General features: G+C 35.9%; 1 pseudogene; it reads right to left on the bottom strand.

Annotated features, from left to right (window-relative positions):
• Positions 1–7,259: 7,259 nt before the first annotated feature.
• LOC106145183 (melanoma-associated antigen B10-like) lies at positions 7,260–9,155 on the bottom strand (annotated as a pseudogene).
• Positions 9,156–16,019: the final 6,864 nt, after the last annotated feature.

Raw genomic sequence — 16,019 nt, 5'->3', positions numbered from 1 at the left:
GTCCACCCGTCTGTTTTGGTACCAGTACCATGCTGTCTTTGTTACTATTGCTCTGTAATATAGTTTGAAATCTGGTATCGCTATACCGCCTGATTCACGCTTCCTGCTTAGAATTGCTTTTGCTATTCTGGGCCTTTTATTTTTCCATATGAATTTCATGGTTGCTTTATCTATTTCTACAAGAAATGCCGTTGGGATTTTGATTGGGATTGCATTAAACCTATAGAGAACTTTTGGTAATATCGCCATTTTGATGATGTTAGTTCTGCCTATCCATGAACAGGGTATATTTTTCCATCTTCTAAGATCTTCTTCTACTTCTCTCTTTAGGGTTTTGTAGTTTTCATTGTATAGATCTTTCACCTCTTTTGTTAGGTTGATTCCCAAGTATTTTATTTTCTTTGAGGATATTGTCGGAATCTATGGGACACAATGAAAGCAGTTTTAAGAGGGAAATTCATCACCTGGAGGTCATACCTCAAAAAAAGGAAAAACCAACAAATAAATGAGCTCACACTCCATCTCAAAGCCCTAGAAAAGGAAGAGCAAAACAACAGCAAATGTAGCAGAAGGCAAGAAATAATTAAAATCAGAGCGGAAATCAACGAAATTGAAACAAAAGAAACTATTGAAAAAATTAACAAAACTAAAAGTTGGTTCTTTGAAAAAATAAATAAGATTGACAGACCCCTAGTCATGCTAACGAAGAGAAGAAGAGAGAGAACTCAAATTACTAACATACGGGATGAAAAAGGCAATATTACAACAGACACAACAGAAATACAGAAGACAATTAGAAATTATTTTGAAAACCTATATTCCAATAAAATAGAGGATAGTGAAGACATCGATAAATTCCTTAAGTCATATGATTTGCCCAGACTGAGTCAGGAGGATACCCACAACTTAAACAGACCAATATCAATAGATGAAATAGAAGAAGCAATCAAAAGACTTCCAACCAAGAAAAGCCCAGGACCGGATGGGTATACAGCGGAGTTTTACAAAACCTTTAAAGAAGAATTAATACCAATACTTTTCAAGTTATTTCAGGAAATAGAAAAAGAGGGAGCTCTGCCAAATTCATTCTATGAGGCCAACATCACCCTGATTCCGAAACCAGACAAAGACACCTCAAAGAAAGAAAACTACAGACCAATATCTCTGATGAACTTAGATGCAAAAATCCTCAATAAAATTCTGGCGAATCGGATACAAAGGCACATCAAAAAAATTGTACACCATGATCAAGTAGGATTCATCCCTGGGATGCAAGGATGGTTCAATATACGGAAATCAATAAATGTTATTCACCACATCAATCGACTTAAAGATAAGAACCATATGATCATCTCAATAGACGCAGAAAAAGCTTTCGACAAAGTAAAGCATCCCTTTATGTTCAAAACACTAGAAAAACTAGGGATAACAGGATCTTACCTCGACATTGTAAAAGCTATTTATGCCAAGCCTCAGGCTAGCATCATTCTGAATGGAGAAAAATTAGAGGCATTCCCCCTAAAATCTGGAACAAGACAGGGATGCCCTCTATCACCACTTCTATTCAATATAGTTCTCGAAACACTGGCCAGAGCAATTAGACAGACGAAAGAAATTAAAGGCATAAAAATAGGAAAAGAAGAACTTAAATTATCACTTTTTGTGGACGACATGATTCTATACCTAGAAGAACCAAAAGGGTCCACAAAAAAACTACTAGAACTAATAAATGAATTCAGCAAAGTAGCAGGATATAAAAGTTTCATGTGTTAAATGTGATAGAATTGCCATAAGGCTAGGAACGTTTTTGTTTGTTTTCTTTACTGTTATGCCTCCATAGTTTTGACCAGTGGTTGGCCTCTAGTAGGGACTCAATACATATTTATTAAATGAATGAATGAAAGTATATTTACTTTCAATGTCCTTATGCTTTCTCCTATGTTAGTATTTCCAGAACATCAACCAATTTTGGACATCTTCAAAATGTTGCCACATATATATTTTTGAAAATCATCTGCTAGGTGCTGATTATATGTTAGTGAAATCTATACCAGACACTGCTGCCCTTAACACCATCTTGATTATGGAAAAGAATAGGAGTTAATAAATAGAGTAAAACAACAAAGTGTGGGCTGGGTACGTAGCTCAACACTAGAGCGCTTGCTGGGCATATGTGTGCCGCAGTCTGGCTGGGCATAATTCACAAGCCACTTGTCAAGCAGGAATGAACTTTATTTTTAGAAGGCACGCTGTACCATGCAAGCTCTCCAGGAATTCCCTCAGAGCCCAACTGCCACCACCTGCTCTTCCAGGGAGCCTCTCAACCGGCAACTCCTCCTGCTCTTTAGGCCAATTGGCTGGGTCACGTGGGTGGAGCCAAAAAAGTCCCCCAATGAGCAGCTCCGTGGTCTGAAAGGGCGGGGAAACAGCCCAATAAGCGTCACCACAGAGAAGCCAATCAGCTGGAAGTTTGCTGGGGCCCCTGTGAGCCAATCAGCTGGAAGTTTGCTGGGGCCGCTTGGGCTGTGGCTCTCAACATATGTGAGGCCCAGGGTTCGATCTTTAGCATCCCCCCAAACAAACAAAAAGTGTTACCAACAAAATGCTCACTTCTCTTATGAGGTATAGACTCTCAAAAGAGGGTCCTTTTACTCTTTGGGTTCCCGAAGCCAATATTGGAAAGGAAGTAGAGTGTCTACTGTGTACGTTTTATTCAATGGTTATATAATGGAAAAAGTGGATGTCTGGCTCAAAGATCAACTTCTTGACCCACTGGGGCTTGTGGAGTTATAGAGATAAGGCAGCAAAAATTAGGAGAAGGAATATTCATCAGATTTTTGGGAAAAGGGTGGTGGTTTTCTAGGAAGACTGGCATTGCCTTTTTTTTTTCCTTGTATGGTCTTTCCTGTTTGTTACTATGTTGATTACAAGCTGACATGGCACTGGTGGACATGTTATGTAGCATGAAGATTAGATGATAATGATGTCTGAGATATCATAGTGGCATTTGGGCAACCACCTTGGTCCCAGCTGATTTTAACTGATAACCTTGAAGAATCACCAGATGTCCTGTTCTTAAAAATGAGAACAGAGTGTGGTAGGCAAAATAAACAGGCAAGGCAGATTGTGTAGATATTTCACTAGGTAACACAAATTTGAGTTGTAAAAAATCTAGGATGGAAACAGTTCTAAGGGAAAACAGCAAGTGAAAACACATCTTTTGGACAAAAAGTATGAAAATATAGTAATACAAATGAGTGTCTGTGGTATGTGAACCAAAAATGCTTCTTCACTTCTCCCTTTAAGCCCAGAGAGTCAGAGACTCTATTCCACAATTTTCTAGCCAATAACCATGGACTTCCTCTCCTACCAGCTCCCAGTTGGAGGACTTTCTTCCCCACATGAGCAGCATTTCTCTTCATTACATATTGATAAGGCTGAGTAATAAGGGGAGTACAGTTATTTGGGCTCCTTTTGTTTCTCAGTTCCCATATGTACACTAGTAGCTGTACCTTAGGCACCCCATACTAAGAAGTCTTGGCCCAAGTCACCTTGATATAGCTGTTGAGGCTGTGGATGCACATCAGGAGAGTCAAAGGGAGAAAACTTAAGTTTGCTACCAATATATTAGAGTGGAGCTATCATTCAGACAGAAGCTTGCCAGTGTCCCCACATCCAGCTGTGGAACCCCATTTCAGTGACTATGCCAAAAAACGAAGCAGGCTGTAAACAGAGAGCTACTGATGTCTTTACAGAAAAACTTAACATCATTTTGCAAGGAAACATGAAGTTCAAAACTAAAGGCCCTCTCAAGAATACTGGAGATTTGAGCTTACAGATGAGAAGTGGATAATAAGACAGCTGAGAGGGAGGAGCCCTATATGGTCAGATGAATACCAAAAAGTGATCTTAAAAACTATTCCTTTAAAGTATCAACAATTTGACTGTGTTGTTTGTAAGGCAATTTGTGATTTAGGACATTATCAATTAAAAATAAGCTGTCTGTTAAACACATGAGAAATTCACAGATATGTGCAATTTAAAAACATTTAAATAAACAATGGTACAAAAAAGAAATCAAAGGGAAAATAAGAAAATATTTTGAGATGAATGAAAGTGAGACAGAAAAATCAGTGAAACCAAAAGTTGGTTCTTTGAAAAAAATCAATGAAGCTTACTCATCGTTAGTTAGATTTACCAAGTTATAAAGAGAAGATTCAAATACCTAGAATCAGAAATAAAAGAAGGGACATCACTACTGGCTTTGCAGAAACAAACAAATGAAAATGTTACAAAAATATCATGAACAATTACAATCCAACAAATTAAATAAGATGAAGTAGACAAATTCTCAGACACAAACTGCTGGAAATGATCCAAGAAGAATTAGCTAAGCTTACTGAATTTACAATAAGGAAGGAAATTGTATGAATAGTATAAAAACTACTCACAAAGAAAAGCCAATATCCAGATGCTTCAATACTGAATTCTATAAACAGTTAAAGAAGAATTAATAATGCACCTTAATAAACTCCTCCCAAAATTATAAGAAGGAATTTTTCCTAGCTCTTTTAATGAGGTCAGTATTACTATAATAAAATCAGACAAGGATGTATTTAAAAAAGACCAATTTCTCCTGTGACTATAGATGTAAAAATCCTCAACAAAGAACTACCAAATCAAACTCAGGAATATACAAAAAGATTTATGTACTTGAACAAGTAGAATTTATCCCTGGAATGCCACGTTGGTTTACCACCATAAAATCAATTAATTTAATACATCATATTCATGTAATAAAAATTCACATGATCATCTCAATAGATGCAGAAAAGTCATCTGAGAAAATACAGTGCCCTTCCCTTTCATAAAAAAAAAAAAATAACCAACAAACTATGACAGGAGGGGTGCTTTCTCAACCTGGTATAATGCGTCTCTGAAAAACACATAGCTAACATCATGCTAAATGGAGAAATACTGGATGTATTTTTCCTAAAATCAGGAACAAGACAAAGGCATTCTCATCACTTTTAGTGTACATTTCACTATATTTCTAGTTGGTGAAATTAGGCAAAAGTATGAAATAAAAATCATCCACATTGGAAAGGATGAAATAAAACTATCTTCAGTAATAGATAATTTGATATTTAATATTGAAAATCTTAAATAAACCAGTAAAGAAATAATAAAGTTAATAAGTAAGTTTACCAGGGTTTCAGGATACAAGATCAATTTACAGATACTCTTCAACTTCTGATGGTGTTACCTCCTAATAAACACATTGAAAGTTGAAAATACTTCAAGTCAAAATGCATTTTATATACCCAATCTACCAAACATTATAGCTTAACATATTAACCTACAATTGGGAAAATCATCAAAGTCTATTTTATAATAAAGTGTTGAAAATTACATGCGATTTAGTTTTTTCAATACTTATATCTAAAATTTCTGGCATCATAGATCACTGTATGGTATCTGTGATCAGGAATGAAACAGTACACCTATAATTCAAGTAATTTTCAAAAAGGAGCCCAAGACAATACAATGGATTAAATTATAGTCTTTTCAACAAATAGTTCTGGAACAACTGGTTAGCCATATGCCAAAGAATGAAGTTGGACCTTTGCCTCACACCATTTATAAAAATTAACTAAAAATAAATGCAAAGCTTACCTGTAAAAGCTAAAACTCTTAAAAGATGTCTTAGTCCACTTTGGGGTGCTGTGATCAAATACCTGCAACCATGTAACTCATAAAGTACAATGATTTATTTCTTATAGTTCTGGGAAGTCCAAGATCAAGAAGGGATCCACATATGGCAAGTTCCTTCATGCCCTGTGGTGGAAGCACCTTCCATGGAGGAAAGGGAAAGGGAAAGATAGAATGAGAGAGCAAAAGGGGTCTGAATTCATTTTATAATAAACCCACTCTCAGAATAACAAAACATGGAGATGACATTAATCCATTCATGAGGGTAGAGACACCTCATGACATAATCTACTTCTTCAAGGTTCCATTTCTCAACACTGTTGCATTGGGGACTAAGTTTCTAACACATAAACTTTGGAGAACATACTCAAACAATAGCAGAAAAAAAATATAGGGGTAAACCTTCATGACCTTGGGTTTGGCAACAGAGTCTTAGATATGACACTGAAAGCATGAAAAATAAAAGGAAAAATAGATAAATTTGTACTTTCTCAAAGTAAAAACTTTTCTTCAAAGAGCATTGTCAATAATGTGAAAAGACAGAATGAGACAAAGTATTTGTAAATCATGTCTGATAGGAGACTTGTATCTAGAATATATAAAGAACACTTACAACTCAAGAAAAAAGACAACATAATTTTTAAAATGGGCAAAGAATCTTTAAAATGGGAAAGAATCTTTCCAAGGAAGATATCAAAATGTCCAACAAGCACACAAAAATATTTTTCACATCATTAATCAGTAAAATGCTAATTAAGACCACAGGTACAGTGGTGAGAATCAAGAGTTGCCATGCAGAAAAATTAGAATCTTTATACAGTGTAAAATTAAAATGTCCATCTGACTTGGGTAACAGTCTAGAAAATCCTCAAACATTTAATCACAGAGTTATATTATGACCCAGTAATCCCATCCCTAGCCATATCCCCAAGAGAAATGAAATCTTATGTCCACACAGAAATTTCCACATGAATATTTAGACCAGCACTATTTGCAATATCCAAAATGTGAAAACAACTTAAATGTCTATGTATTTTTGTTTGTGCAAAATAATTTATTATGATATAATTTCTTCTCTATTCTTGAAGAACCTAAACAAATCCAAGCTAAACAAATCTCTTAATTTTACAGAACAGACCAGTAGTGATAACACAATACAGCAATTTATCATCTTTTACTTTTATTTTCTTTAGTTTTTCAGTCTATTTTGCTGTTGGGTCCTTTCATATTTCCAAGGAAATGCATAATCCACTATTCTGTTACCTTGTTTGAAATCACTAAATAAGATGGAAAGTCTCTCAATGTTTTCTGTAAAATATTAAGACTTACAACTTATAAGAATCAATAAATGTATGAATCATATCATTCATAATTTGGATGCTGAAATTGCATAAACCTTCTATTAAATGGAACAAGAGTTAGACAAATAACCAAGTTACCATATAGAACAATGATACACATTATACACTGTGTTGTCACCACGCCTTATCCACCTTCCACTAAAAAGAATATTAGCTTTCCTCTTCAAAAACATAATTAATTTTTTCTTAGCCTTCATCTGGAACAAGAAAAGCTGTTGGATGTGACCTTGGAACATGAAATGGCCATGGCAGATTATGAGCCCTAACTGTAAGTCTGGCTTGGGCTCTTTTTTCCTTTTTTTTTCTTTCAAAGCCTCCTCATACTAGCCTGGGAAGGCATTAGGAATGGTATTATGGATCTTAGCAAAAATTCCAGAACTTTCATCTTGCTGGTTTCAGTATGGATCTTGGACCCCACAGGAATTCATAGCATGAAGGATCACTGTTGTCCACTTGCCAATAATCTAGGAAGTTTTCTTTCACTAAATCTCTGGTTATCAGCTTCCTGGGATCCCCAAAGATGAAGTGCCTCTTCCCATCATACACCCCTATCATATTTAGAACTGCCAAGATCTGATCCTCATTGGTGCAGTTGCCCTTTCATCAGCAGGCCACTTTTGCATTGTAGTCTAGTCCCATTTATTGATGAGGACATGGATATTCTTGTTCAGATCCACTTCTTTTATGTCAAGATTAAAGGCCAGCTTTAGGTGCTCTGAGGCTTGCTTCAGTATCTCAGATTAGTGATTCTTGAACATTTGGATTATATTTTTCAGCATATCTGCCTTTGTACTGGGATCTTTCATTCAATACTTGTACACCAGGCGATAAACCAATACAGTAACTTTCTGGTCTAGAAGACTTTTGTGCCAATGCTCAGTGATAGCCTGTGAGGCATTTGGCCTTCCCTCAACCTGTGATTGGTGTGTCTATTAGCTGTTGTATATGGAACAGCTGTAGCAGTAGCAGGCACAGTAGATGGCTCTCCCAAGTTCTTTTTGATTGCTGATTGCTCCAGTAGTAGATGAATGAGGACATAAGAAAGAGAGTAGCTTTAATATCACTTCCATTCTTGGGTTCTTCTTGTGCCTGGCAGTGTTTCTCACCAGCAAGGAGCTTACTCTTCTGAACCCAAGGCAAGATGACTGGCCAGAGACTGTAAGCAGGAGTGTCAGAGAAAATACAGGTGATTCAGTGCTCTCTGCTGTACAGCAAGCCAGTGGTTTCTGAAGGCTCAAGTTAGGTACATGGCTCTGTAATGCCTCTATTGGGGGAAGGTGAGGGGAGAAGGAAAGAGGAGGGGGGAGGGGGAGGATGAGAGACGGGGAAAGGGGAGGGTGGAGAGGAGAGGTGGGAAAGAGGACAAAAATAAAGTGTACATAAATTTATGAATAAAAATTTTGTGGTTATATACATGCAATGAAATATTTTCAACCATAAAAAATCATGAAATATATACATGCTACAATGTGGATGAACATTGAAATCATGCTAAATGAATACAGTTAGTCATAAAAGGCCACATATTGTATGATTCCATCCATATTAAATGTACAGAAGAGGGGAAATATAGAGACAGTATATTAATGGTTGTTTATAGCTGGGATGTGGATCTGGGCAATGGGCAAAGAGATGACCGAGATAGGGCCTGAGGTTTCTTTTTGAGATGATGAAAATGTTCTGTGGTGATGGTTGTACATTGTCTGTGAATATACTAAGAACCATTGACTTAAATAATTAAAAAATGTTTTCCCACTACTTTTTAAAATTATAAATAGTTTAATTTTCAAATAAAGGCTCAATGTATTCAATGTGTGCAGTATGATGATTTGACTTATATATATATATATATATATATATATATATATATATATATATATATATATATATATTGTGTAATGACTACCACCATCAACTTAATGAAATATACTACCACCCATGTTGTATGTTAGAAACCCAGAAGTTGTTTCTGTTATAACTGAAAGTCCATACCCTTTGTTCTCTCCACTTCTTCATCTCCCAGTCTCTGATAACCACAGGTCTACTCTGTGTTTCTATATGTTCCACTTTATTAGATTCCATATTTAAATGAGATCCGAAAGTATTTGTCTTTCTGTGTCTTCCTAATTTCACTAAGCATAATGTCCTTCAGATTTATCCAAATTGTTGCAAATGGCAGGTTTTTCCTTTTTGTGGTTGAGTAATATAATATACAATTGCTTTATCCATTCGTCCATCACGGAAAATTTTGTTTCCATAGCTTGGCTATTATAAGTAAAGTTTCATTGAACACAGTATTACAGCTATTTCTTCATGAACCCATTTTCATTTGTTTGTTTGTTTGTTTTTGGCCAGGGATTGAACACAGGGGCACTTAATCACTGAGCAACATCCCCAGCCTCATTTTCATATCTTATTTTGAAACAGAGTGTCATTCGCTGAGTTGCTTTAGGGCCTCACTGAGTTGCTGAGGCTGGCTTTGAACTTGCGATCTTCCCACCTCAGCCTCCTGAGTGGCTAGGATTGTAGGCATGTGCTACCATGCCTGGCCACTTTTAATATATAACTGGAAGTGAGATTGCTGGTCCATATGGCATTTCCATTTTTAACTTTTAAAATAATTCCATAATGTTTTTCATAATGATTGTACTGATTTACATTCTCACTAACAGTGTATGGGGGTTCCTTTTTTTTCCACATCCATTCCAACTCTTTTTATCTTTGCTTTTCTGATAATAGTAATCCTACCAAATATAATAATTCATTTTTTGTAGTGCTGGTTATTGAATACAGGCCTTGAACTAGTGGTAAGCAAGTACTCTACCACTGAGCTGTATTCACTGAGGTTTAGATTAAAATGTCTTTGATGGTTAGTGATGTTGTGCACCTTTATATGTATCTGTTGACCATTTGTATATGTTCTCTGAAAAAAATGTTTATTCAGGTCCTTTGCCAATTTTTAAAAAATTAGGTTATTTTTATTGTTATTGTGCTGACTGAATTCCTTATATGTTTTGAATATTAACCCTTTTCTAGATGTATGGTTTGGGTATTTTTTCCTCCCATATGTTGTCTTTTTATTTGGTTAATTATTACTTTGTTGTTAAGAGTCTTTTTAGTTTGAAGTTGTCCTACTTTTTAAATTTTGATTTTGTTTCGTACTTTTGGTGTCGTATCTAAAACATTACTTCCAAGACCATGTGAAGACACAGTTGTCCTTCTAGAAGTTTTGAGATTTCAAATCTTACATTTAGGCCTTTAATCCATTTAGCCTTCATTTTTGTATATGGTGTATAAGAAAAGTGTGATTTCATTGTTTTGTATATTAATAGCCAGTTTCCCCTGGACTGATTACTGAAGAAAATTCCTTTTCCCCATTGTGTATTCTTGGTGCCCTTGTTAATGATTAATTAATCGTATATGTATGTGTTATTTCTGGGCTCTATGATCTGTTCCATTCTATTAGGTATATTTTTTTTTTGCCAGTACTAGGCAGTTCTAATTAATGCAACATTATAAATTATTTTGAAACTAGGGAGTGGTGTGATTCCAGCCTTTTTTTCTTCCTCTGAAAATTGATTTCACAATTTCAAGGGTTTTTTTCTATTTATTGAGAAAATGCCATTGGAATTCTGATAGTACATACATTGAATTTGTAGATCACTTTGGTAGTACTGACATTCTAACAATAGTAAAATTTTTATTCTTGAATTTTGGTTATATTTCTATTATTTGTGTGCTTTAATCAGTTTTTTTTCACAGATTTCTTATAGCTTTCGGTGTTCAGATCTCCTTGGTTAAATTTATTTCTAAGTATTTTTCCATGATATTGTAAATGAGATCATTTTCTTAGTCTATTATTTTTTTTAGTAGTTCATCAGTAGTACTTATACAACTGGTTTTTATATATTGATTTGTATCCTGCAACTTCCCTGAATAACAGTTTTTGGTGGAGTCTTTAGGGTTTTCTATACAAGTCTATATAATTTGAAAACAGGACAATTTAACATTTTTCTTTCCAATTTGAGTGCCTTTTATATCTTTCTCTTGCATAATTGAATGCAAGTGGTAAAAGTGGTCATCCTTGACTTGATGTTGATATTAAAGGACAAGTTTTCAGCTTTTCAACACTGAGTATGATGGCAGCTATGGGTATGTCCTATATGGCCTTTATTAGGTTGAGGCACATTCCTTACATATCTATTGACAGTTTTTATCATGAAAGGATGTTGTCATTCTTCAAATGCTTTTTCTCCAACTCTTGAGAAAATAATATGATTTAATCCTTCATTCTCTTAATGTAGTGCATCACCTGTGTTATTTTGCATATGTTGAACTGTCTTACATCACAAGGATAAATCCCACTTGATCATGAATGATCTTCTTAATGTGTTGTGGAATTTGTTTTGCTGGTATTTTCTTGAGAATCTTTACATCAGTATTTGCCGCAGTCTGGCTGGGCACAATTCAGGAGCCACTTATCAAAAGAAATGAACTTTATTTTTAGAACACACACACCGCACCATACAGCTCCTCAGGAAAACCCTCAGAGCCCAACTGCCACCACTGGCTTCCCACAAGCCTCTCAACCTCCCCCACTCCTCCTGCTTTTGAGGCTGATTGGCTGGGTCATGTGGGCGGAACCAAAAAAGTCCCCCAATGAGTAGCTCCGTGGTCTGAAAGGGCCGGGAGACAGCCCAATGAGCATCACCACAGAGGAGCCAATCAGTTGGCAGCTAGAAGATTGCTGGGGCCGCTGTGAGCCAATCATCAGCTGGCAGCTGGAAGTTTGCTGGTGGCTCTCAACAAGTGTTCATCAGGAATGTTTACCTTTCCTTTAAAAATTATTCTTATCTGGCATGCTCTGAGAGTAATGCTGACCTCCTGAATTTTTTTGCAAAAGTTTCAGAAAGATTGGAATTAATTTCATTAATTATTTGAAAGTTTGGTGGAATTTGCACATGAAACCATATGGTCTTAGGCTTTTGTTGTTGTTGAGTTTTTGATTGCTCATTCAGTCTTTCTCATTATTGGTTTCTCTTTATTTATGATTCAGTCTTTGAAGATGATATGACCCTAGGAATTTATCGATTTGCTCAGATTACCCAGTTTATTGGTTTATAATTTTTACAGTGCTTTTTATGGTATTCTATATTTCTGTTGTCTCAGATGCAATGTTTCCTCTTTCATTTATAATATTATTTATTTAAATTCTCTTTTCTTTTTTTGTTTTCTAGCTAAAGAGCTATTGATTTTTTCGATGTTTTCAGAAAACCAACTTCTACTTTTTAAAAATTTTTTCTATTATTTTTCTAGTCTCTTATGTATTTCTGCTGTATTTTTATTTGGTTCCTTCTGCTTAATTTATCTTTTTCTAGTTCTTTGAAGTGCAAAGCTAGGTTGTTTGTTTGAGATCAGTTCCACCACCTTCTTCTTCCTTACTGTTTTGATAATAGAAATGGAACCCAGGAGCACATTACCGCTGAGCTACATCCCCAGTCCTTTTCAACTATTTATTTTTTAAAATTTCGAGACAGGCTCTTTTCAAGTTGCCAAGGGTCTTAAAAAATTGCTGAGGCTGGCCTTGAACTTGTGATCTTCCTGCCACAGCCCCCAAGTAGCTGAAATTACAAATGTGAACCATGAAACCCAGCTATCTTCTTTTTAAATGTAGGTATTTTACTGTAACTTTTCCTCTCAGAACTGTATTTCCAGCATCCCATAAATTTTGATATGTTGTATTCCCATTTCTGTTTGTTTTGAGATAATTTTACCAAAGTTTTGATTTATTCTTTGACCAATTTATTATTTAGAAGTATGTTTTTTACTTTACATGTATTTGTGAATTTTCCAAAATTCCTTCTATTGATTATTGCTAGTTTTACGCCACTGTGGTAAGAAAGCATACTTGATATAATATCAGTATTTTTACATTTGTTAAGATTTTCTTAACTCAACATGTATGTGCTTGGGAATCATGAATATTCTGCTGCTATTGGATGAAATGTTCTGTGTATATTTGTTGGATCCATGAATGACCTAACATTCCTATGTGCATGTGTGAATAAACCACAGTGTATCTCTGTTTCATACAACCAAAAGACACTAATTTTAAAATTTTAAAACTATGGCAGATGACAGAGGGATCAGTGAAGTGGAGGGAGGGGAGTGGTGGAATTGTAGTTCTGTGTCTTGCCTCTGGAGCACAGGGCATTGTGATGTTCTCTCCACTCAGTTCACTGCTGTAACTGAGTGGTGGATGGGGGAGGGGGGAGGGGAAGTACTGGAGACTGAATCTGAACAAATTATATTCTATGCTTTTATGATAATGTCAAAATGAATTCTATTGTCATGTATAACTAAAAAGAACCAATAAGAAAATAAATGGGCTGGAGATGTGGCTCAAGTGGTAGCGCGCTCGCCTGGCATAGGTGCGGCCCGGGTTCGATCCTCAGCACCACATACAAAAACAAAGATGTTGTGTCTGCCAAAAACTAAAAAAAATAAATATTCCAAGAGACAGATAGAAATGGTAGCCAGGGGCTAGGGAAGGAGGAGTGGGGACTTAATGTTCAATGGGGAAGTTCTGGGGCAGGATATTGGCCAAATTGTTATATTGCATGCATGTACTAATATATAACAACAAATTCCAACATTATGTACAACTGTAATGCACGTGTTAATCCCAGAGGTCTTGCCTAGCTTTGTGTTTTGGGGAAGTCCCAGACCCCTGCACACAACAGTTTCCTAAATAGAGGTGAGATGTGTGCTGTGGTTGGAAGACCCTTTAAGAGGTGATTTGGTCATGAAGTCATGCCCCATGAATCGCTTCATGTCATTAGTCCTTGATTCTGAATATTTATTTCTGTACTGTGGTAGGGTAGACATAATATTCACCATTCTAGTGTGTTGTTCAGTGTTGAACAAACCACGAGTATAACATCCATCTCCAGATCTTCTTCATCTTCCCACTTTCTCTCCTCCTTCCACATTCTGGTCCCTTTCCTCCATTCTACTATTCTTCCTTTGTTTTTATGCGACCACCCCCCCCAACCCCTCAGTTCTCTTTTCTGTTTTTTTCTCTAGTTTCCATGTTCAAGAGATAACATATGACCCTTGACCTTTTGAGTCTGGCATATTTTGCTTAATATAACGGTCTCTAGTTCCATCCATTTTTCTGTAAATGACAATTTCATTTTCTTTATGGCTGACTAAACCTCCATTGTGTGTATATACCAAATTTTCTTTATCCCTTTATTCTTTAGGAACACCTAGGCTGGTTCTATAATTTAGTTATTGTGAATTGTGCCACTATAAACATGGGTATGCATGTACCACTATAGTATGATGACAGTAATTTTTTTAAACACTTATTTTTTTAGTTATAGGTGGACATAATACCTTTATTTTTTTATTTTTATATGGTGCTGAGGATCAAACCCAGTGCCTCACTCATGCCAGGTGAGTACTCCACTGCAGAGCCCCTGCCCCAGCCCAATTCTTTAGCATAAATAATGAGGAAGTATAGCTTGGTAATATGATGGTTTTATGCCTGGTATTTTGAAGAACCTCCATGATGATTTTCATAGTGGTTATACTAATTTACAATCCTGCCAAAAGTATGAAAGTGGTCTTTTTTCTCCATATCTTCTCCATTATTTATTATTTTTTGCATTTTCAACAGCTGCTACTCTGATTGGAGTGAGACAAAAATCTCAGTTTAGTTTTGATTTGTATGTCCCTAATTTCTAATGATGTTGAACATTGTTTTCATATAATTGTTGGACATTTTTATTTCTCCTGAGAAGTGTCCATTTGGTTTACTTATTAATTGGGTCATTTTTTGGTGTTAAGTTTTCTGAATTCTTTATATATTTATTCTTAATTGTTTCTTCTGCTGTGCAGAACCTTTTAAATGTGATGCAGTACCCTTTACTGAACCTTTGCATTATTTTCTGAGCTTTAGGATTCTATTGAGAAAGTTGTTGCTGGGTTATATGCTGGAGTGTTGGCCCTACATTTTCTTCTAGGAGTTGAATAGTTTCTGGTCTGATTTCTATATCTTTGATCCATTTTCATTTTTTTTGATTTTTGTTTAGGGCAAAAGATAAAGGTCTATTCTAATTCTTGCAAGTATGGATAACCTGTTTTCACAGCACCATTTGTGAAACAGCCTGGGTTTTCTTCAATATATCTTTTCAGCAACTTTATCAAAGATCAGATGACTGTAGATGTGTGGCTTTGGCTTCATGTCCTCTATTCTCTACCATTGGTATGTGTCTTTTTTGTGCCAATATGTTTTAGTCAGCTTTTTCACTGCTGTAACTGAAAGACCTGACAAGAACAATTTTAGAGGAGGAAAAGTTTATTTAAGTACTCACTGTTTGAGAGGTTTCAGTTCATAGATAGTGGCTCAGTTTGTAGGCCCTCATGGTGGAGCAGAACATCATGGCAGAAGAGTGTGGCAGAGGGGAACAGCTCCCATGATGATCAGGAAGCAGAGAATGAGACTCTACTCACTAGATACAAAATATATACCCCAAATTGGCATTCCTGCCAGTGTCCACCTCCTCCAGCCACACCCTACTTGCCTTCAGTTATCACTCAGTTAACCCCCATTAGGGGTTTAATTCATTGATTCGGTTAATGCTCTAATAACCCAATCATTTACCCTTTTAATGTTTGTGCATTGTCTCATACATAATATCTAAATCATAATATTACTCCCCTCACCCCCAAAAGCTCATGCTCATCTCACAATGCAAAATACATTTAATCCATTTTCAAGAGTCCCCATAGTCTGCACAGTTCAGACATTGCCCAAAGTTCAAGTCCAAAGTCTCCTATGAGACTCAAGGCTTTCTCTCATCATGAGCTTCTGTGGAAAATCAAAAGCAATTTACAAATATCCAACATATAAAAATACAGAGTAAACATTTCCATTCA

The sequence above is a fragment of the Ictidomys tridecemlineatus genome, chromosome X (genome assembly GCF_052094955.1).
Source record: "Ictidomys tridecemlineatus isolate mIctTri1 chromosome X, mIctTri1.hap1, whole genome shotgun sequence".
Lineage (NCBI taxonomy): Eukaryota > Metazoa > Chordata > Mammalia > Rodentia > Sciuridae > Ictidomys > Ictidomys tridecemlineatus.
This window is presented reverse-complemented; position numbering and strand designations above follow the sequence as displayed.